General features: G+C 44.0%; 1 long non-coding RNA gene across 1 annotated transcript; it reads left to right on the top strand.

Moving 5' to 3' along the window:
* Positions 1-13,969: 13,969 nt before the first annotated feature.
* LOC109549633 (uncharacterized) lies at positions 13,970-20,173 on the top strand. The gene is made up of 4 exons (XR_002175978.3): positions 13,970-14,276; positions 14,476-14,755; positions 18,440-18,725; positions 20,055-20,173. It is a non-coding gene; the product is annotated as an uncharacterized lncRNA (long non-coding RNA).
* The last annotated feature ends 2,980 nt before the right edge of the window (positions 20,174-23,153 follow it).

Genomic DNA, 23,153 nt, shown 5'->3' on the forward strand with positions numbered 1-23,153 from the left:
AGAAAGAAGGGCAGCTCTAGTGATTTCAGGGACAAGACAACATAAACTTCCTTTCTTGAGTATCACCCCCAACATTATTCAGCTGCAAAGACTCCTACCCAGGAGACACTTGATTGAAAATTCTGACTTTCCACAGAGAAGAACCTGATTGACCCAGTTTAGCTCTGGTTGCCCAATGGCCCAGTCCTGCGTGAGGGACTTAGAGCCAAGAGGACCGGCGTTTTGTAGAGACTCATTTGCTTTCTCTGGAGAAAGGTCTGGACATCAAAGTCATTTCCCCAAGAAAGAGGAATCCTTGTGAGCTAAGAAGACGTCCCAAGCATAATAAGTTCTTTGAGTAGCTAGATCTCAGGCACACGTTTCTGGTATCTGCTTTGTGTAGTATACATTTAAAAAAAATATGTTTCTTCCCTGGGCTAGACTGGTAAGCTTTTCCGTGTGGAAATGGGGTGTATCCTTTCTCTTGTCCCACTTAACTGGTGAGCTTCCAGTAAAGGCCTGACTAACCAAGTCAGCTAACACGATGCCAACTATCGAAGGGTAGGTTTCACTTGGCTAATTTTCCTCTCCTAATACTTAATAAACACCCGCCATATACCAAGATACTTTCAAGCCATTGAGTATTTAAAGATAAATTAGATATGACCCCTGTCATTAAGACATAATCTAGTAGGTTTTCTGTATGATTAATGTTTAGGAGGGAAATGAATTAAAAATAAAATCATTATCAGACCCATTTGGAGGGTTCTTAGAAGCTGGGCAGTTTCTGCCTGGGTTATCATATGGATTCCACGTTAGGCAAGCATTCAGTGACTTGCCATAAAGGACAGGATTCCGATCGACTGTCTTCCCCAGCTTCCACCCTAACAATAGTGTTTGTTATCCACCATATCTGCCATTTGAAGTAAAAAATATATACCCCCAATTTTTTTCCTCTAACTATCCAAGATATCATTGGAAGACTACATATATTTCTCCACTCTGTTATCTGCAATGACCAGCAGTCCAAGGGGCGTGGCCAAGTGGGCTTCTATTACTCCCTGGACAGCCCAGCTTGATTCCGGAGGGTGTATGGCCACAGGTAGTCAAACTCTGAGTATCCCAAACAAAAGGTTAGAACTGCAGAACAGTCTCCCTGTAGCTTCTGGCACAGCTTCGCGTGTTCTATAGAGGCTTACTGTTACTGAACTCAGGTCTGGCTGCTCGCCGGTTGGAAATCAATACCAAGAGAGGCACGTGTTGGTAAAAAGGAAAATTACTTTTAATCAGAATGTTGGCCATCTGGGGAGAAGGTGGACTCATGACCCCCAGAAACCAACTCCAAAGATTCTGCTCAGCCCTGAAAGTTTTTAAAGGGCAAAAGGGAAGTACTCTCAGTTAATCATTGAGATAGGGGGTCAGACTGCATGCAAGCTTGTCAACTTCTTGTGATCTTCCTTTAGATGCCATCTTGTTCACAGAGTTTGTTCGTGAGAAGGCTGAATGGGAAGCTAGGGAAGACATCTGATCCTCTGTTAAATACTTATTCTTCATTTCTACTTCTTTGATCTATGGAAAGAACCAACAGGTTAGGTAAGGTATTGTGTGATCAAAGATTTGAATGGTGTGCCAGGGCCGGAGAAGAGTAGAGCATGAGGGCGCCTGGTTCCATCGACAGATGAATGGATAAAGAAGATGTGGCACATATGTACAATGGAATATTACTCAGCCATAAAAAGAAACGAAACTGAGTTATTTGTAAGGAGGTGGATGGACCTAGAGTCTGTCATACAGAGTGAAGTAAGTCAGAAAGAGAAAGACAAATACTGTATACTAACGCATATATATGGAATCTAAGGGGGAAAAAAATGGTACTGATGAACCTAGTTGCAGGGCAGGAATAAAGATGTAGACATAGAGAATGGACTTGAGGACACGGAGTGGGAGGGGGAAGCTGTCATGAAGTGAGAGTAGCATGGACATATTTACACTACCGAACGTAAAGTAACGTTCGGTAACGTAACGTAACGTAAAGTAGTGGGAAGCAGCATAGCACAGGAGATCAGCTCGGAGCTTTGTGACCATCTAGAGGGGTGGGATAGGGAAGATGGGAGGGAGGCTCAAGAGGGAGGGGATATGGGGACATGTGTATGCATATGGCTGATTCACTCTGGTGTACAACAGAAACTAACACAGTATTGTGAAGCAATTATACTCCAAAGATCTCTTTTTTAAAAAGTTAGTTACAGTGTAGCTTTGCTCAATTGACAAGAGAAGGGGTTTCCTGCTGAGGGCCTTTACTGCAAAAAGTTGCTTCCATTACTGTATATTTTGTTTCAACATACAGATAAAGATGCTAATGTAATGAACTGCCACAGGTTAATCAGTTGATGGCTCCTCTAGTGGTTTTTGTTTCTTTAAACAAGTGGATGAATGAACAGATTTGGCCTTGGGATGCCATTCAGCTCAAAGTTGGTGGCAATCGCAAATGGGTTTAATAAATGAAAGAGATATTTTGGCAGAGCCCATTGAGGTAAATAAAGATTAAGGTCCTCGCCAGCATCATAGAGTATATTAGATCCTCTACTTTAATTGCTTCTTATGAATGGAAGGTATACAGGAATTGGAATTTTAATTTGTACATCTAAGCTGTGCTCTTGAAGGAGAAAGTCTTTGTGACCTTATGGATTTGAGAAAAAAACTTAATAGGGTATAGCTGTAACTGGCATAAAAGTTATGTTCCATGGCTGACATTGCTGCTTTTTGATGCTTGCTGTCAAATGAAAAGCAAGACATGAATCCCTGATTGATTTTTCTGTGCGTGCATTTGCAACAAATAAGGCTGAGTCTGACTGGAACCGTGTGATGTTCAGAAACAGCAGAAACATAATCAGTCTCTGTTCTGTCTCCCATTGTGAGCTCTAGGGCTATTGGGAGCTTTAACAGTTTTTACATCTCTTGCTTGATAATCAGACAGACTGCACGTTCTGTAGACATACAGTCATATTCTATGTCAAGCCCTGGGGGCTTCCAGCATGAATTAAGAAAGCCCTAGAATGGTATTGGCATTCATTTTCAGAAAAGCAAGGAGAAGACATAAAGAGCGTGGCTGGGGTGCAGGCTGGGGTAACTCCTTCACTTCTGCCCTGTTATCATTTCCACGGTGCTGTGTTTGCTGCCACGCCCTCGAATGTGTTCTTTGATGATGGAACCTCTTCATCTGACTCTGGGTGTTCATGACTTATTCTGCCCTCAGCTCATCATTCCTCCTGAACCACAGCTGTGGTGCAGTTACATCTCTGCCTTTGCTCACATAATTCTCAGACCATCTTGGCTATCCAAAGATAAACAGCTTGATTTGAGTTATCAAGCAATCTAATCTTCTCTGCTTGCATCTCTAATTTCCAAAAATGAGTTCATTCCTCACAGTATATAAATAGATATTTGATATATATCTGACATATGCCTGAAAAATCTGATATGTATACACAGCATATGAGAAGCCACATAGTACAATGAAAAAGAAAAAAAAGCATTAGACAAAAAGATAAAAAAGACAAAGGAGTTTGCTTCTAACTAATTATGTGACCTTCAGTAAATAAATAATGTATCCTCTTTGAACCTCTCATTTCTCATCGTTGAAATTCACTAACAAGATATTATAAAAATCAAAGGAGATAATCTATAAAAAGTGTTTGAAAACTATTAAGACCTGTATAAATGGGAGGTAATATTTTAGTAACTACTTTCATCTGAAAACATTGATGGTCACTAGGAAAGATCAAGAAATGAAAGGCACAGTACCTGCTTTTGTGGGATTTACCACCTAGCCAGGAAGATCACACCTATACAGGTATAAGGTAATTAGTCAAGCAAGTCATTATAAACTGATGCATACAATGTAGACAGATGGCATAGCACTTGATAATAGTTCAAAACACTTGAAATCCTATACACATTAAATGACTACACAAGCATCATGTTTTACTAACAATAAGCAGGATCATCATCTTTACCACTTCCCCGTCATGCAGGTTATTTTACGGATTGTCTCTGTCCTTCTTTACATCCTAGTTTAGGTTCAAGATAAGTCGACATTTATATCTGTCATTTATTTAGTGCCTTTCTATGTCTTGTTTACCAATATATCCCAACGCCTAAAACAACGTCTCAGTAAACATCATTGAATGAATGGATGAATCGGTTAATCAGTCCAGGAGAAAAGAAGCAGCTTTCCATTTGGGTTCACACACGTATTCTGTAATTCTGGAGAAAAAAATTAAAACAGTGGAAGAAAGATTGACATGTGCACACGTGCGTGTGTGCGCGCGCACACACACACACACACACACACACACACACACACACACTACCTTGATCATATGGAGGCGTATCAGAATTGAAGAGGGCAAGTGTGGGGCTGGTAGGCAGACTGATAAAGCCACCCAGATAACTCTGTCCATCTCTCCCATCCACTGAGAACCGCTGTCTCACATACTTAAGGTTCCGTCTCTCTAACATGGGGTTCCAACAAAATGGAAATCTTTCTTGAACAGTCTCCTGCCTTCAATTTTTCCTAATTCCTTTCAGCTGCCTAGAGCCTCATGCTATTAAAACACTTGCTTAATGTCAGTGTGTGAATTTACATCTGATTGGATAATCATTTCTTTTAACCTGCATATCGTTCTGAGCATAGTTGGAGGTATGTAAAGCAAGCTCTTAACCCATTGATGTTTACCTATTGCTAGTAATGATCAGTTCAAATGAAGCTATTTTCCGTGAAGATAAACTGCTCTAATCAGTTTCAGTGTAATAGTTAACCCCTCAGGCCAGAGCATATGGTTGTCATTGTGCAGCTGTGCTGATAGAATAGCTTGGCCCTTCGGAATGTTTGTTCCATTTTTATGTAATTGCTGGCCACCCATTATCCATAACGGATAATCATTTTTCTTCTTTCCTTCTTAATTTCTAAGGAACAAAACCTGCCCTCCCTTTCTTATTGTAAACATTTTGAGAAAAAGCAAAAGGTAAAGAATAAGAATACTTCATTGTCTCATGTCTACCCCAGTGCTGAGCTCCCGCCCTGGACTGTTTTCAAATATTTCTGCAAAAAAAGGCATTTTCCTAAACCAAGATGTTATACATAGAACCCAAACACATAGTCTTCAAGGATAAGGCATTGCAAAATGGCTCACATCCCAAAATAAGAACAGATATGGTTGGAAATTACAACGATCTTCTTATTTTAAATGGAAATACCAGCAGATGTCACAAGAAACATATAGCACTAGGCACAGACAAATAAAGAGCTTTTCTGGGGTGTGGAGTAGTACAGAAGGAGCGTCCACCTTGGACTGTGTGGGGAACAGTGGCCCAGGGGTTCGGCAAGGAGTTTGCTGAGTCTAACTCCTAATGGAACAATATTAACCATCTTGACTCGGTAATTTAAACATTTCTTGTCAGGCACTTTCAGGATACTATCCATAAAATTATATTTATTTCACAATAGGTTGATCCCAGACATCTTTTCAAATGTGCTTGCCGTTGAATTTACACATTGTTATAGGTTCCTTCTTTGAATCCCAGAGTGAAACAAAATAGGCAGCAAAAATGGGACAGGGAGATGGTGTCCACGGGCATTTTCCACTCCTGAGGTCTCCCAACCCTGTGCTGGCTTGTTAATTTCTCACTATAGTCTGTCAAAAGAACGGAGATGTTATTTGACAGCCCACATATTTTTCTAAAGCCATATTTTTGTACATTTCCCTGATTTCCAAACATATGACCAATGTTATTCTGGTAGAGGTATTTTTCTCCCTGAAAATGGCAGTAACATAGTAAATGTTCTCTTGCCCACATGCTACATGGAATCACGCTATCACGAGATATAAAGAAGGCAATCACAAGTCATCTTTCCTTAAGCGATACTTACCCTTCCCAAATAGCTCACTGGGGGCCATGACAGGAATAAAATGCTTTCTATCTACACAAGTATTGTTTCTAAGGATGAAAGAGCCCTGAAACCCTGACTGGCATTCGAGTTGGAGGTACTGCCAATATGTGGGAAAATATAGGACGTTACATGCTGATACCACCAGTAAGAGTTCTGAAAGGCATGCTTGTAATGAAAGAGCTGCATTTGGAACAACCCAGACTGTGGACTAAAATGGTCTCCACGTGGCAGCGGATATTTGTGAATGAAGTGTCTTTCAATGAGGAGAAATCAATTTTAACAGCTCATTTATTGACGAAACCAAGTCTAATCTCAGCAGTCAGAGTGCTTTCTTGGAACAAGGACTAGAGGATTCATCTGTCTCACCTGAACACATGAAAGAAAAAAGTTGCTCATAAAAAATGTTTATGACCCCTCTGCTCCTGGAGCTGGGATGAGCTAATACTTGATAATGAGTTAACAGGGGATTTGGGTGACTAGAGTGCCTATTAACATTTCCCACCCCTGCTGGATTCTGTGGAGTTAATATTATTCAAATATGCCTAAAACTGAATCCTTTAATGGCCAAATCATAGATTCATCAAATGTCTTAATTCCACTAACCTTCTTTAACTCTACCCTTTGCTTTGGCTATGCTGGTTCATTTACCATCCCAACGCTGTGCCTGGCATTCCTCCGCCTGTACGTCTGAACTTACACGCACCCAGGTGACGGCAGACCCAGAGGTGTGTGGTGCACAGCAGATGCAGTGGCCCTGAACAGGTCCCTCTTCCCTGGGACCAGGTACCTACTCCCCATGCTTCTCCGCTGAAGTCCTGCTCGTCCTCCTGGCTTCAGCTTTATTTATTTGTTTGTTTGTTGGTTGGTTTATTTTTATTGAGATATAGTTGATTTACAATATTTTGTTAGTTTCTGGTGTACAGCAAAGTGATTCAGTTATATATATATATGTATATATATTCTTTTTCATATTCTTTTCCATTATAGTTTATTACAAGATATTAAACATGGTTCCCTGTGCTATACAGTAGGACCTTGTTGCTTATCTATTTTATATATAGTATTTTGTATCTGCTAATCCCATACTCTTAATTTATCCCTCCCCCCTTTCCCCTTTGGTAACCGTAAGTTTGTTTTCTATGTCAGTGAGTCTGCTTCTGTTTTGCAAATAAGTTCATTTGTATCATTTTTCTAGATTCCATGTATAAGTGATGTCATATATTTGTCTTTCACTGTCTGTCTGACTTAATTCACTTAATATGATAATCTTTAGGTCCATCCATGGTATTGCAAATGGCAGTATTTCATTCTTTTTGTGGCTGAGTAATATTCCATTGTATGTATGTACCATATCTTCTTTATCCATTCATCTGCTGATGGACGTTTAGGTTGTTTCCATATCTCGGGGCTATTGTAAATAGTGTTGCTGTGAGCATTGGGGTGTATGTATCTTTTCATATGAGAGTTTGCTCTGGGTATATGCCTAGGAGTGGGATTGCAGGACCACTGGCTTCAGCTTTTCTGTAAAGTCCCTCCTAACAAATCTAGCTGTACCTCCTCTCTTGTGTCTGATTACCTCAGTCACAACTATGGCACAGACCAAGTTCTGTTAGTTGTTAACAGGTGTCTGTTGAGAGTCACAAACTGATTGGAAGCACCCAGGCAGAGTCAGAATACCCCTTTCACTTCCCACTACTCCACAGGCTTTCTTCGCCTTAGTTACTGATATCAAGCCAAAAATGTAGACCTCATTCTTGTTCTTTCTCTATTTATGTCCTGTCTATATCCAGAGAGTAAATCCAGTCAGCTCTGTGATCAAAATCCATTTCTAGTCCTACTTTTTTGCACCATCTCATTGGCTATCTCCTTAGACCAAGCCGCCATCCTCGCTCACCTGGGTAGCTGCCACATCCCCACAGATGGACTCCTGCTTTTACTCTTTTCCCTTGATAATCCACCTTTCACATAGCCTATATCCTCTCCTCCCACCCCTGCATAGTCTATATGTGACACTTTTTAGCTTCCTAGAATCTGAATCCCCCTGCCTGCTTGGGCGAGAACACATCACTGTGTGAATCTTAGTGAGAGACAAGACCATACCTCTTCCAGTGAGTTACTCTGAGCCCTGGTAGTGTTACCGAACACAAGTTCATGTGTTCAGTGCACAGTGAGGCCAAACAAACCGAAACGTCAGAGTTTGGAGCAGAGAAAGGTTTATTTCAGAGCTGTGCAAGGGGACGGGTAGCTCATGCCCAGAAAACCCGGAACTCCTCCGAAGGTTTCAGCAAAGCACTTTTAAAGGCAAAGTGGAGGGAAGGACGTGGTTGGCTGTTGCAAACTTCTTAATGTCAGAATCCTTTCTTTTTGCAGCTGTCCATGTAGGTCAGGTCACAATGTTCCTGTAAACCTCCAATGGGACAAATGTTATTCTCTGTTCTGCACCTTTTTATCTCTATGTGAATGGACTCTTAAAGGTCAAAGCCTTGAGAATGAGCTATCCTGTATATTTCTGGGTGTAGGCAACGTTCTTTTACAAAAGGTGCACAGCCAGCATGACTGAGCACAGGAAAAGGAGCAGATCTAATATGGAATCAGATTTGTTCTTCCTGATTGCCGTAGTGGCTTACTTGCTTCCGCATTAGATGACTCAACCCATATTCAACAGTGGACTATATTAAATGAGGCTGAGATGGGAGGTACTTTGGTAAAATTAAAAATAAGAAATTCAAATTCCTCAGCATTAGAAATGCTGGAGTGAATTTACTCTTGTAAGTTGTCCTATTTTTTCACCCTCAAGAGTGCCTAGTGGGCTTCCCTGATGGCGCAGTGGTTGAGAGTCCGCCTGCCGATGCAGGGGACACGGGTTCGTGCCCCGGTCCGGGGGGATCCCACGTGCCGCGGAGCGGCTGTGCCCGTGAGCCATGGCCGCTGAGCCTGCGCGTCCGGAGCCTGTGCTCCGCAACGGGAGAGGCCACAACAGTGAGAGGCCCGCGTACCGCAAAAAAAAAAAAAAAAAAAAAAAAAGAGTGCCTAGAGGACATTATTCATGAGGACTTTGGTAAAAATGTACCATCATCTCTGAAAAACTTGTTAGTGCCTGTTTTCTATGAGTCGTACAGTTAACATACCTCTTTCCATGTGGTTAGAAGAATCCTGGGGTGACAGAGATTAAGCAACAATGAGTAAGAGCTAGAGGCAAACTGAGAAAGGTGAGCATGGCTGGCTTTCGGTTCCTCCTGGTGAACAGAATGTGTTGACCAACAGGGTATCCCAGGGCCCATAGTGAATCAATGATGGATCCTAACAGTGAGAGAGAGAGGCGTTCCTTTAAGGTCCCACTTTATATTAAAACCCTATTCATATTAAGTAGACAACAAAATTCTAGGATGCATGAAGAAAGGTCTGAAATGAGGCACATTGAGAAAGTGAAAAACCCTCATTTTATTCCCAGAGCTGTGCTAGTGCTGGAGCCCTTGAAGTGAAGGGAAAGGACAGAATCCTTGAAAACTGTGCAGTAAAACGCCAAGTAGGGCCATGAAACATCCTCCTAGGTTTCCTCAGAAAAAGCAAGGGGCTGTTAATCAGGGTAACCATATATGAGACAAAGGAGATACCCAAGCATCCCAGGGGTCATTAGGCCTTGGATTGAGCTAATATTAATTTCTGGTACCCCAAATAATGCCGCTGTCTACCAAGCAAAGTGAGGAATTGCAGGGGATCAGTAATTCAGTCAACAAATATGTATTGAACACCTACTATGTGATAAGCGCTATTCTAAATGCAGGCAATACGGGGAATTCCCTGGTGGTTCAGTTGTTAGGACTCCATGCTTCCACTGCAGGGGGCACGGGTTTGATCCCTGGTCGGGGAACTAAGATCCCACAAGCCACGTGGCGTAGCCAAATAAATGCAGGAAATGCAGTGGTGAGCAAAATAGAGTCCTTAAGATGCTTATATTATAATGGAAGAAAGAGGTAATAAATAAATAAGTTAATTTCAGGAGCTGATAGATGCTCTGAAAAGGATAAGCGGGAAGATACTAAAGAGTGATTTGGGGCATTGCTAAGGAGTACTGTTTGAATTGTATCCTGAAGTATGAGGAAGACGTAGTCATGGAATAGAGTTCCAAACAAAGGAAACAGATGATCAAGGATCCTGAGATGGAAAAGTACGTCATTGTCTCCAGGGAGAGAAATAAGGCTAGTGTAGGTCACAGTATATAGAAGGTGAAGGAGATTAGGAAAAGTTGGTAGCAGAGGGTTAGCTGGACCCAGAAGAAACTTGTAGGCTGTGACCAGGAGTTTGGATGTTACTGCACAGTCCATATTTGAAAGCCACGGAAGGGTTCGAAGTGGAAAAATGTTTGAGAATTTAAGGCATGGGAGGGACATGTTTTGATATCTGTTTGGAAAAACTACCCCCTCGATTCTGGTGTGTACTGTAGGCAGTCAAGGGTGGGAGAGTGAAAATTCTTTAGGATCCTGTTACCTTAGTCAAAGAAGAGATGATAGTGGTACTGTATAGACAAGTGTTGTTGTAGCCACAGCTATTGAGTAATACAATCAGATTTGAGGTATATTTTGTAAATAGATCTTACAGATGGATTAAATGTGGACATGGGAGTGGGATAAAAAATAACATCAAAGATTTTTATTCTGGGAAACTAGGTAGATGGTGGAAGCCTTGCGTGGGAAAGAGCAGGCTTGCCTGGTGGGGAACAGAAATCAACTATTCTCTTTTATTAGTTTAAGATGCTTATTAACATCCAAATGGAGGTATGTAGTGGGAAAAGATAGAAGCCCAGGGGAGAAGTTCAGGCATATATGTATATATGCATGTATTCGTGCATAGAAATACACAGAGATGAGTGCCAGTCAGAGCCCTGGACCACAGCCCTCAGTGATTAGAGATCTGACGGAGAGGGAGAAGTCCTCGACGGAGGATAAAAAGCAGTAGGTCAGGTGATAAATGGAGTTTTGATCCACGTCTGCCGCATCACGACTCAGTGGGACCCTAAACCTACCCCTTGTGTTTACCCCAGTCCAACCACATCAAGTTAACAGGTAACATTGACAACAGACAAAAGCCATGCACACTGGCTCCCTGATCTGTGAAGGGAGGACCAAATCAATATCCTTGGGTGTCCTCTCTTCACCAACATAGTATTACAAGAGCAATCCTACATCTTTAAAGACTTGAAGAGTGCAGAGGTTTGGTGATTTTTATCACATCCTAATTTCATGTTCCACTGTGGCTTGTTCATGGGTCTTGGAGAATCGTAGTATATTATTGTTACATCAGTCGAATGAAGGGTGACTCCAATTTCACTTGCTGTTTCAGATGTGTTTTCTTTACTGAAGTAAATGATTGCATTTCTGCAACCTGGAATATGGTATTAAGTTGAAGAATATTTTTTCTCCGTCTTGTTAAACAACGAACACCAGAATTCATTTGCTTTTACCTGGTAGACTTTATAATACATTGTCACAATTAGGCCTCAGATTACTCTGACTCTGGGCCACATACGGTCCAGAAACAGATTGATCTTTTCTCCAGCCCACACAGCATCGTACTGGTCCATTACATTTATAGTGTTTTGCTGCTGATACCTAGAAAACTGAAAGGACAGTTCTAGATGCCTCAGTAAGACACATGCTAACCAGAGGATCTGGGATAAATCCCTTGAAAATATAGGGCACAACCACATTGGTGACATTATGGGGACTGCTAACTTCTAGGTGCTCCAGACAAAACTGGGCCTTGGCTTCATATCACTAAGAGGGGCACCTCTTTGGGTTTTGGAGGTAATATAAACAACATTTGCACGTCCTGTTCTAATCCATTTACGAGGTGAATTGAAAGACTTGGGTGCAAACTAGAGCAAAATGTTGACCTGGTAACGCAAGCTGGGGATGTGCCGTCTGACTATTCGACCCAGCAGAATTCTGGCGCTTTAAGCGTCTTGGAAAATAGAAATACCACGTGAAACACTGGCAACACCTAATGGGGTATCACCAGAATTTTGGAGCAAAACAATGCCTTCTTTAGAAAATCTTCTCCTTTTGAAAGAAAGCTTTTTTATACTGGGCTTTGGTATCACAAACTTCAAGCCACCATGTGATTCATGGTGCCGGTGATGGATTAAGGATTATCTGATTCCCCTTGCCATAAACTCAGACATCCCCAGAGAGCCTTCATCACACGGAAGCAATGTCTATGAGGCAGGGATCAAGCAGGTTGTGAGAGCACAAGTCAATTACATAAGCACGTGGCTCACATTCCCAGGGTAACTACTCCCCCCGCCTGCCACACCCTCTTGAATCTGCCCTATAACCTCCTAGGAGGTCCCCATGAAAAATGGCTACAGAGGAATCATTTTTAAGCCTGGTTTCCAGATGGCTCTGCTAAGTGTGAGTGTGCTAGTCCCACTGGAAAGGGACTGCTGTGTTATTACAGCTGCATTTATCACAGGTGGTCCTCAGGGGAGTGGAGAAAGGACGTTTTTTTCCAGCACAAATAACTGAATAGAATATCTCAGAGCCACGCTGTCAGAAAGGAGAGAGAACGTGAGATGAGAAATCTATACCAACTTATGCTCAGGGCTTGGTTAATGGTAGGTCTGTTGTCAGCTACACAGAAGGAAAAATGTTGGAGGACTTGTGAGACAATGAGGTTTGGAGGGCAGCGTGCAGGTGGACCTACTGGAATGGGTCCAGAATGAGATATTCGTGTCTCATACTCATGCTCACCAAGAGGATTCCACGACAGAAATATGTCTCGGTTGTTAGATTTTTGAGAGGAGTATCCTTGTGGGTATTAGTTAACCTCATTGCCCAACTATTTCAGGCTCTTCCATGGGTGACCATGGTGGCAGGGGTGAGACGGAGCATAGCTTCAACAACTTGGACATTTTGTCGGTAAAGTTTATCTGATACTGCCATCCCTAAGAGCCTCATTAGCCTCCGTGAGCATTCCTGAAACCCGGATATATTATATCCCTGGGCTGGGGATGTGGGCAGCCAGCAGTAATCCAGTGGGAGGCTTTCCATCTCGGAGAGGAAAGTGTCATCATGGTCTACCGCACAACGTCACTTCTGATCCAGGAACTCACTTACAGACAAAAAAAAAGCCTGGTGTCCCTTAGAGTTCCTAACATGTACCCCTATTACCTGCGAGCACCTGGGTTTGTAGGATGACATGTCATCCATTAGAGAGGCTTTTCTTGACCACGCAAGTAACTATCCTATTACTCTGTTTTATCTTCCTTCCCCTATGCATTTCTATCCAGTTTTTTTTGGGGGGGTTGGCGTGTACGCGGGCCTCTCACTGTTGTGGCCTCTCCCGTTGCGGAGCACAGGCTCCGGACGCGCAGGCTCAGCGGCCATGGCTCACGGGCCCAGCCGCTCCGCGGCATGTGGGATCCTCCCGGACTGGGGCACGAACCCGTGTCCCCTGCATCGGCAGGCGGACTCTCAACTACTGTGCCACCAGGGAAGCCCTCTATCCAGTTTAAAAAATCAGTTTCCCCATCAGAATGTAAACTAGATGAAATCGAACCAATTCACTCATTCATCGCTGTGTCAGTAGCACCTAGAACAGTCCTAGGAACAAAGTAAATGTTTAATATTTGTTTAATGCGTAAGTAAATAAATTATTAATTAGAATGCATAGTTAGGACCCAAGACATATTTGATTAACTATTAGAAACTTAAGGCCCAAATTTCTTAACAAACTAGTGAGGGCACAATTTCCCTGTTTGATCGGCTGATTTGGTTCCTGGTCAGGAAACTTAGAATTCTAGAAATTTTAATACCTGGGAAGAAATTTAAGAATAAATCAAATCTGCAGTCATTCTCTGAGAGCCTGTTACTTGCAGACCATTATGCTAGATCGTAGGGAATATATTGATGAATGTAACATGACTCTGTATGCAAGGAATTTAAAATTGAGAAAGCACGCAGAAAATAATAAATGACAGACAGAAATAAGACACTCAAGGAACTCACACACACAAAGAGGAAATAGCCGTTTATTCAGCTGAGCTGGGAAATCAGGTTTTGTGGAAGAGCTAACCTACAAGCTAGCACTTGAAAAAAGAGCAGGATTTCAGCAGGCAGGCAGATCTGGAGGACAAGGTGTGGGCTTGGAGAACAGGGAGTCTAGAAAGTGCGGAGGGTTTGTTGGAGGTTTGGGGCTGATCATTCCAGACGCTGGATGCCACACTCGGGTGGCTGACTTCAGTGGGAAGAGAACAGCAGCGTTTCGTGAGGAAGGGCGTAACACCTTCTGATCTGTGTTTTTTGCCACACATCGAGGGATAGATTAGTGAGGGAAGAGCCTGGAGGTAAGGAAACCAATCAGACGATTAATCTGGTGGTCCAGGGCTGAAGTGAAGCCAGGGGACTAGAAACAGGCCCGTGGCAGAGGGGATGAAGTGAAGGGGGTGGATGCAGAGATATTAAGAGAGGTTTTGTAATAGCATTTGACCAGGTGTTATATGTTGATGGGTTGAGAGGAAGCATAGTCTAAAATAACTTTTGTAGTTTCAGTCTAGATGATTTGGAGGATGGAGGTGATGTCAAGTGATGGGAATACAGAATAAATCAGGGATCTGGTGGAAGAGAAACTCAGTTTGGCTCTGTTGAGTTTGAAGATCAATGCCGTTATCTATCTTCACATGCAAGCTTGCATTGGAAAATTTGGGACAAAAGCTCAGGATGGAAGTCCAGTATGGTGATGCAGTTTTGAAGTGATATTTAAATATTGCCAAGAAGTTAAAGAGAGAAGAATGTCAGCACTTAACAACAAACAGGAAATGAGAAGGTAGTTAAAGAAAATGATAGGTTTGCCCCAAACAACATGGCAAAGTAGAAATATGTATCATTGAGGTTCCCAGTCCTGTTTTCCGTCTTTTTTCCCATGATTCTTCCTCCTTTTTCCTTTTCATGCTTCAATTATAGCTGTCTTATCTTTCCTGTGGGGAGGAAAGAAACTCAAAATGCCAACTTGAACTTACAACTTTGATTAATGCAGTTTCCTACTCAAAAACCATTCATGGCTCACGGTTATTCATACACCCACATCCTGGCTCTTTCTGTAGCATTCAGGGTTTCCCCTGATGTGGCCACCCTCTTGCCTTTACCCCAGGACAGTCAGATACCTGTAAGCTCCATGATGATTTTTCTACTTCGGGGTCTTTGCTCCAGCTGCCCCCTGAGCCTGGCATTTCCTTCCTTTCCTTATCCAACCACTGGGGTCGACACACATGTCAAGGTTTTGAAACCTGCCCAGCTTTTTTCCACTCAGAATTCTCTCACCTGATGGACTCTTACTGCATCCTCTCTGCACTTTGGTCATAGCATTTGCCTCTGTGCTCTTTGCGGTTTACATGTCTTTGTCCCTCGGTAGCCTGTAGCTATAGACGACTGAGACTTATTCCCTTTGTGCTTTATACGTGCTTTTTTGAGACTCTGAACACAGCAGTGATTAGATGGATGTTTTGAAATGACAGAGGAGAGAAAAATAATTGCAGCAAAGCCCACTCTGGCTCTGTGTGTTCCCTTTCTTAGTCCGACTGATTTGATACAATTATAGCAGACATGACTGAACTCTCATAAACAGGTGTAAAGGTCTCTGGTGTTGCCTCATTCTTTTGGCTGATTACTTTCCGAAAAAGAAAGAAACCCCCCCCCGAAATGTATGAGGTCTGGAACTGGAGGGGACTACATTATTTTTAATGTCTCAGTAAAAGATCTTTTTTCTCTCTCTCTACATTTACCAGACTAACCCCGATAATGTCTTTTAAACAATTAATTCTAGTTTCAAAAGCATACTACTCTGCAGTTTGTTCAGAATTAAGTGACCATTAGAAGGCATTAGGTTAGAAATGAGTGCCCTAATTACTTCTGAAAGTTAGCAATAAAGGACGAAAAAGAACTCCAGATTTCAGACACATCAGCACGCTTGCAGTCCTGGATGCTTTTTCTGTTCCTTTATGTCTTCCCATCATGCAAAGTGTTGGGCAGAGGAAAGCACTGGAGTGTTCTGACACCTGCCGATTTAATTTTCTATTAGGCAAACGTTTCTTCACCTTGCCCCAATTCTAGAGAATAAAATGTATGGAAAGATATTAAGATGTGGACCGTTTACTCTAGACGAACTTTCAGGAACACCAGGAAGTTTGATGACGTGGATGGGTACAGATGATGCCTGTCCAATTGTGCAGCCATGGAGTTTGTTACCACTTAAAAAGAGTGTCCTAGGCACAATAGTTCTCTGTGGTAAGCATGTTTGTTTCAGCAGCAATGTCATGTCAATTTGCTGTCTGGGTTCAGACTTCACAGCTGTTTGTGGAAGGCTGGTGGATATTCTGTTCCTAAGTCTAGGTATAGTAGAGGTCCTAAGTTTCTAGCACATTCTCTTTTCAAGGCAGGGGTAGTTTTTGCCACGAAAAACTACCTGCCACGAAAAAAAGCCTGCTCAGCGGAGCTGTTCCGGGCTGCACTTGCATGGCTGATGGGACAGATTTCTCCCGGTGGAATAGTTCCACGCATCCTACATGTGACCTGTTAGCACACGTCGGATGGGAGTGTTGGCAGCACTCACAGCCGTAATATCTACTTTACAGGCAATTACTTCCAGCTTCCACGTCCTGCCCATGGAACTGCAGGTGTTCTCAGAGAAGGTTCTTGCACTGTGGGGCTGGAAGCTTCTTGTATTTACTGTTTTCCCCTTCCCCTCCACTGGAGTGTAAGATGTTCATTGTTGTAACCCTTAGGGGACCAGTATAGGATTATGAATGCTTTAGGGGGGCAGGGGAACTCTTGGGTTCATTTAGACTGCTTTGCAAAGACTTTGAGGTTTAGGAACAGAAAGAAACAAATTGGTGATTTTTTTCCTTAGGTTTTGCTCCAAAAGACAGCAGCCACCAGGCAGGCTAACCTGACTTTTGCACGACTCCTTGCTGATAAGGGGCCCTTTGAGGGTATCCTTGAATGAACTCACAGGCCAGGCTGCTCTGGGTTTTTTAAGCTCCTCTCACTGAGTAGATAGTAGGAAGTTGAAATGGGGAGGTAGTCTAGCCTGGGGACCCTGGCTGTGCCCCTTCCTTGCTGTGGGATGTTAGACACCTTCCTTACCTGTAAAACCCATCTCAGAGTCTCAGTGTAGAAATTACATGAGATAATGTGGCTGAAGTATTTGGCAAAGTGCTGAGCACATAAGTCAACGAATGTCAGCCATTAACAAACTAATAACAACAACAAAGGGAATTTGTGGTCCAGCTACCCGAAGTTTCACAAAGGAGAGACGTCCATGCAAAGGAGGGGGCACAGAGAAACAGCATTGCTGTCTCCATATCACTGTTTTGTCAGGAGTCCAGACTTTCATCAAATGAAAGCGTATTAGCTTCAGAGCATCACTGTAGCCAGATTCTAGGCACCGTACCTGTCAGCCTGATAAAGGCTTTGATGTGATTTGTCCAGGTTGCATAGGTACCCTACCTTTAATCATGGGAAGCCAATGACAGATAGTAACTCACAAGACCCCCTTTCATCTCAAAGTGTTCTTCTAGCATGATTTTAGAAGTCAATACCTAGGCATATTATTTTTGCCTTTATACCAAATTAAAAGCAGGTGAAAGGATGCTATTGCCTTTGCCATGAGATGAGTTGCCCAGAGTGGGGAAAAAATATGTATTCTTCTTCAAATTTTATGCATTTCTCTGAACCCCAGTAGTTCATGAAAGAGCTCAGGGCTAGGAAACCTGAAAGTTGTGGAAGCTTTAGGCATCGCATCCTGGAAACTTGTTCCCACTCCTTCAAGAAAGGTCATCAAATGCAAGAAGGTTATGAATTCATCATGCATTAATCATTTAGCCCCACCAGGAGTTTTCTGTTCCTTGCCTTATCTGTCACTGAAAAAAAAAATTCACAAAATCTACATTATTCCATTTATTTTATGGTTATAACTAATCAAATACAATTTGCGACTCTGTGGTTTGTAATGCATTCAGATGGACTGAGAACATGATGGAAAAGAACAGGTTTTTGCTGGAGGTCTGACTTCCCCGGGGAGTTCCCCCTCATTGAAGAGGAGAGCTCAGTTCTGTTGGAGGGACCTCGCCGGAGACCCAGGGGAAAGAAGGTCTCCTCTCCTGAGGCACGTCCCAGGCAGCACCCCTGGGTGATGCCCTGCAGAGCTGCAGGATGGGAGAAGCAGCATCACAATTTCAAACGTGGAAATCTTTTGAGTCATCTTGGCTAGAGATTTCTTTAAATCTCCAAATCCTTCCATGCAAAAAAGAAAGAGAGGGTGAGAATTCGAAACTGAAGATTGTTGCTGTGAATTGGTAGTGACAACAATATGGTCACGGTCTGTTTTTCACAGTTCGGTTCACACTTATTTCAGGGCTGGGGGAAAATGTGTTCTTGAAATAGATCGGAACTCATTCAGAGATTGCGAGCGGGAGATCTTAATGGAGATGTTTTTTTCTTTCACAATCGTGAGCTTTATTCAAGGTCCAGCCTCCCTGCCTGCCTGCTTGCCTGCGATCCTCCAGCAAACTAGAGGCGGACGCTTATCCTCTCTGGCTTTTCCCAAGACCAACTTCTAAGCATCCTCCCACCTGCCCTGTTGGCTGAAGCAGCGGATTCTGATTAAGTCATCGCACACTCCGGCTGTCTCTTCTGGCGACAGAGCCACGGCTAGAGAGATTTCCGAGCCCAGGACAGCATATTCCCGAGTCCCCATCTCTGGCAACGGGCCGCTCTGCTGCTGGCACTCAGTCCCTGCTGTGAGTTCACGGGCTTTGTTCAGACGGCGTTCACAGGAGCAAGTGAGCGACCCAAGGAAACTGTCTCCCTGGTTAAAGCATTAGTAAAGTTTAAGGGTCCCTACACCTGATCTCTATCAGGGTGTAAGGACGGCACTACATCCTTGCTATGACAGGTACCTACTACCCTGGTCAGGTGAACAAGGTCAAGGTTAGAGCGGGTCTTCTGACTCTGCTGACCTTGCTCCAGGGGAGGAGAGAGGCTTGGACCCTGGCTCCTCTGTTCGGCTACAACCCTTGAATGGGCTGACCCTCTTGGTACCTTGTGCTTTGGTTAGACACCATGGGTGTCCTGTCCCAGGAGATGTGGGACCAGTAGAGTCCGCCTCAAACCTCTCTCTGTCAGTACCTGGGGGATTGAGCTCTACCTGTACTGGGGAGGTAAGGCCCCATGAGGTCACCGTCAGAAATTGCTCTCTCGGCTTTCTCTCATCCCTTTCCTCAATCTGGGCCCTGAAACCTAGCACCGTGAGCATCTAACTCAAAAAGTAATGTAAATACGATATTTAAATATTCTTGCCTGCAATCCTGTGAAGCCAATCCATTTCACCTCCCTCCCCTGACGCTTGTCCCCTGAGGTCTGGGATGCTCACAGATGCAGCCAAACAGCTCCCACCCCGCGCCTATCCGTCCAGCTCCGCTGGCTGGGAACTCGATTGAAGGGGCGCTGAGGTTCCAGCCTGTCATGTTTCCGATCTACCAAGTCCCAGGAGTGACGGGTTCTAAGCCCTCCCTCAGCCTCTGCTGCTAACCCTACCCTGCAGAGGACTCCAAGCCGCCATGAAGTGTGGCTTGGGGCAGATGTCACCCTGCCCTGTTCTCAGGTGGTTCTGTCCAAATCAATAAAACAACGACATTGGCAAAAAAAAAAACAACCCTCTCCTTTCATTTAAAAACACGGCACCCTCCTGTATATTGATTTATGCTGATGGATACTGGCTGGTCCCCAGTCCTCTTGTTCTAGAAATAGCCAAAATAGATGCCCCAGGGGCTTGGCTGGACTCCCTGTTACAGACAATGCCCACAGCACAGGGCAGAGACCGCCTGACTCCTTAAAAAGACTCAGGCCGCCCGCTCCTGTCTCTGGGTGTCTGTTATGAACTGAATTGGGCTCCCTTAAAATTCTTATTTGAAGCCCTAACCTCTAATGTGACTGTCTTCGGAGATGGGTCCTTTGAGGAGATAATTAAGGCTCCATGAGATCCTAAGGGTGGGGCGCAGACCTGATAGGACTGGTGTCCCCATAAGGAGAGGAAGAGACGCCAGAGGCCTCTGTCCTTGTTCCCACAGAGAGGGAAGCCATGTGGAAAGAGCGGCAGCCCATCCTCAAGCCAGGAGGAGAGGCCCCAGCAGACACCAGCCCTGACAGAACCTTGACCTGGGACACCCAGCCTGCAGAACCGTGAGAAGGCAAGTTTGTGTTGTTTAAGCCGCTACTCTGTGGTATCTTGAGAGGTACCCTCAAGCCTAGCTGTTTGTGTGGTGATCAGTGGGGAGGGCAGGTCCGAGCCCCCGGCAGGTGTGTGCCCTCCCTTACACCAGGTTTGTGGCAAGAGGACAAGAGGAACAATAACCCTGCTGTTGTCCTGTGACTCGTCCCTCTCAGGTGGCTTTCATGCACGGCGTTTCATTCGGTTCTCATAATACCTGGTGAAACTGAGGTATTAAACAGGCTACATAATTTACGTAATTTGTCTGAAATCGCCCCGAGGGTTGATGTTCCGGGACCACTGCAGCCTGACCCAGTATCCTTTTCACTATGCAGAGCATCTCCAAGTGGATAAGCCGAGGGACTTCTGCTGGGCTGGTGAAAATTTCAGTTCTTTCGTGGTTTTCAGCATCTGTATGACAGCCAAGGGGCCCAGTTCCCAGGTGTGGAGTAGCTGGAGAGCAGCTATGAGGGAGCCCAGCAGGATCTTTTTATGAGACGGAGGACAAGATGGAAACTGCAGGAATTGGCAACCATGATGCCAAAAGGCAAGCCTGGGGCAACCCAGCGGAGGCTGAACTGGGAAGCACGGGCGGGCGAAGTGTCAGGCGTGAGCTGGGGACATCCTGCGATGTGTCTTCCTGGATGTCGGCTGCTCTGGAAGCTTCTACGCTGTGTGTCCCTGCTATGACTGCTGAGCTTTTATTCTATGAGTCCCCATCAGAAGGATGGGGGCAGCACCCTCTAAGACGTGATGGTCTTACCTACAGACTCCCGGAGTGACCCCTCCGCATGTGTGCCCGGGGGCGTAGGACCACTGGAGCTCTCTGCTCAGCCCCCCTAAATCCTCTGCAGGTAGGATGCTTCCTGCCCACACGTCCCTGACAGCAGCCGGACACCCCTGGGAGCACCTCATTTTTTAAACAGCTTTTACGTAGGTGGCCAGAGTTGCAAAGAATTATGCTCCAGATTCACCGGGCCTCTTCTCCAACTTGAGAAGGAAACTGCTCAGATGGGCTTTATTTTCCCTCTGATAATCTGGCTTTTTCAGGGCTTGCTTCCTTCCTGCTAAAGCAGTGGTTGAAATCAGAGACTCGGGAATCCAACTGCCTGGGATTGAATCCGGCTCTGACACTGGCTTATGTGAGCTTAAGCAAGTTACTTAATCTCCCTGCTCCAGAATTTTCCTCATCTGTAAAATAAGGATAAAAGTAGCACTTAAGGTTTACGTAATGATTACATAGCCCGATATGTAAAGTGCCTAGAACAGGGCCTGGTATATGGAAAGTGCTCTGTCAGTGTTAGCTACCGCTATTATCGTATCGGTATTATTTATCCAGTAGTTACTGCCGAGATGAATCTTGCTTGATGCGTGTACAACTTGTTCTTATAAAATTAATTTTTCTAGATATTAGTCAATGACATGCATTGGGATTATTTTCAAGCTTATGCTCTTACACTTGGTCCTTCCAATTTTAATTTTGTTACCTTCCTTCTTAGCTACCCATTAATTTATATAATTTAAAAAATTACTCCCTTTGGGCTTCCCTGGTGGCTCAGTGATTGAGAGTCCGCCTGCTGATGCAGGGGACACAGGTTCGTGCCCCGGTCCGGGAAGATCCCACATGCCGCGGAGTGGCTAGGCCCGTGAGCCATGGCTGCTGAGCCTGCGTGTCTGGAGCCTGTGCTCCGCAACGGGAGAGGTCACAACAGTGAGAGGCCCACGTACCACAAAAAAAAAAAAAAAAATTACTCCCTTTATATTCTTTCCTCCTATATTATTTTCCAAATACCGAGTTGATGGGATTTATTCCAGTGACAAGCCTGTTATCTCTGGTCCTCTTCGGAACTCCTGCTACATTTCATACCCATCACATGTCCATTGCCACCCAGCTACGTTGACGTTCTCAGGGCCAAGGTTTATATCTTATACCTTTTCTGAGGGCCAAGGTTTATATACCTTATACCTTTTCTGAGTCCTGCCCAGTGTTCTGCATGCATTAGATACTCAGAAATTAAGTGAGGATTAATTTATTCCCATCCTATTCCTATTTGCCCATTACATTCCCAGGTCTAAAATGTTTCTCTCTCACAATTGTGAAGTCTATTGTACTGATACTTAATATATTTCATATACACCTGATGGAACTAAAACGCACCCAACAAGAGACATGTGCATCATGTTACTTTACTTCTTGAGGTTGGCAGCTACTTCAGCTAAGCCCCTCTCTCCTTTTAAGCTGACGACCAGCATTCCCATCTCTCAACTGGAAAACAAACTTCCTGAGAGCCAGAATCTTGTGGGGCTTGTGTGCTGATGGGTCTCTGGTACTAAGAATAACAGAGCAGCTCTCATTAGCTGCTTAGCTGTCGGCTGCTGCCCTGGCTTCCTTGCTGACACAACCCTAATTTTGACTGCTTCAGAAAAGTCTAGCCCTCAACCTGGCCCAGAGGATATGCTGTAATCATTCTAAGTCAATCCTAGGTTTTCCTATTCTTGTTGCTAATGGTTGGCTTAGGAATGGGCATGTTCTATGCTTTTGTGACTGTTGTCCTTGTCCCTAGAAAAGGGCAATGTGATGCCTGAATTTGTGGCAGCCATCTTGGCATCATGAGGGGAGTCAACTCAAGACCACAAGCTAAGATCCATTGATGGCAGAGTGGGAAGAAGAAAGATTTTGGGGACTTAACAACATTGTTGAGCTACTACTGATTAACCAACCTTGGAACCAACCTATCTGCCAACTTCTTATGCGAGATAATGCATATCTGTGGTTGTTCGAGCCACTTTTAATTGGGTCTTCATCTTCCACAACTGAAAGCATCCTGATCCAGGAGACATACCATAAATATCTGTTAACTTACTGACTGATGAAACCTTCCTTAAGTCATGTCATATTGGTGAACTAAAGCTCTAAATGTTGACCAGTAGTGGCAGCAAATTCTGGTAGGGAAAAACA

Source organism: Tursiops truncatus, chromosome 2, assembly GCF_011762595.2.
Source record: "Tursiops truncatus isolate mTurTru1 chromosome 2, mTurTru1.mat.Y, whole genome shotgun sequence".
NCBI classification, from domain to species: domain Eukaryota; kingdom Metazoa; phylum Chordata; class Mammalia; order Artiodactyla; family Delphinidae; genus Tursiops; species Tursiops truncatus.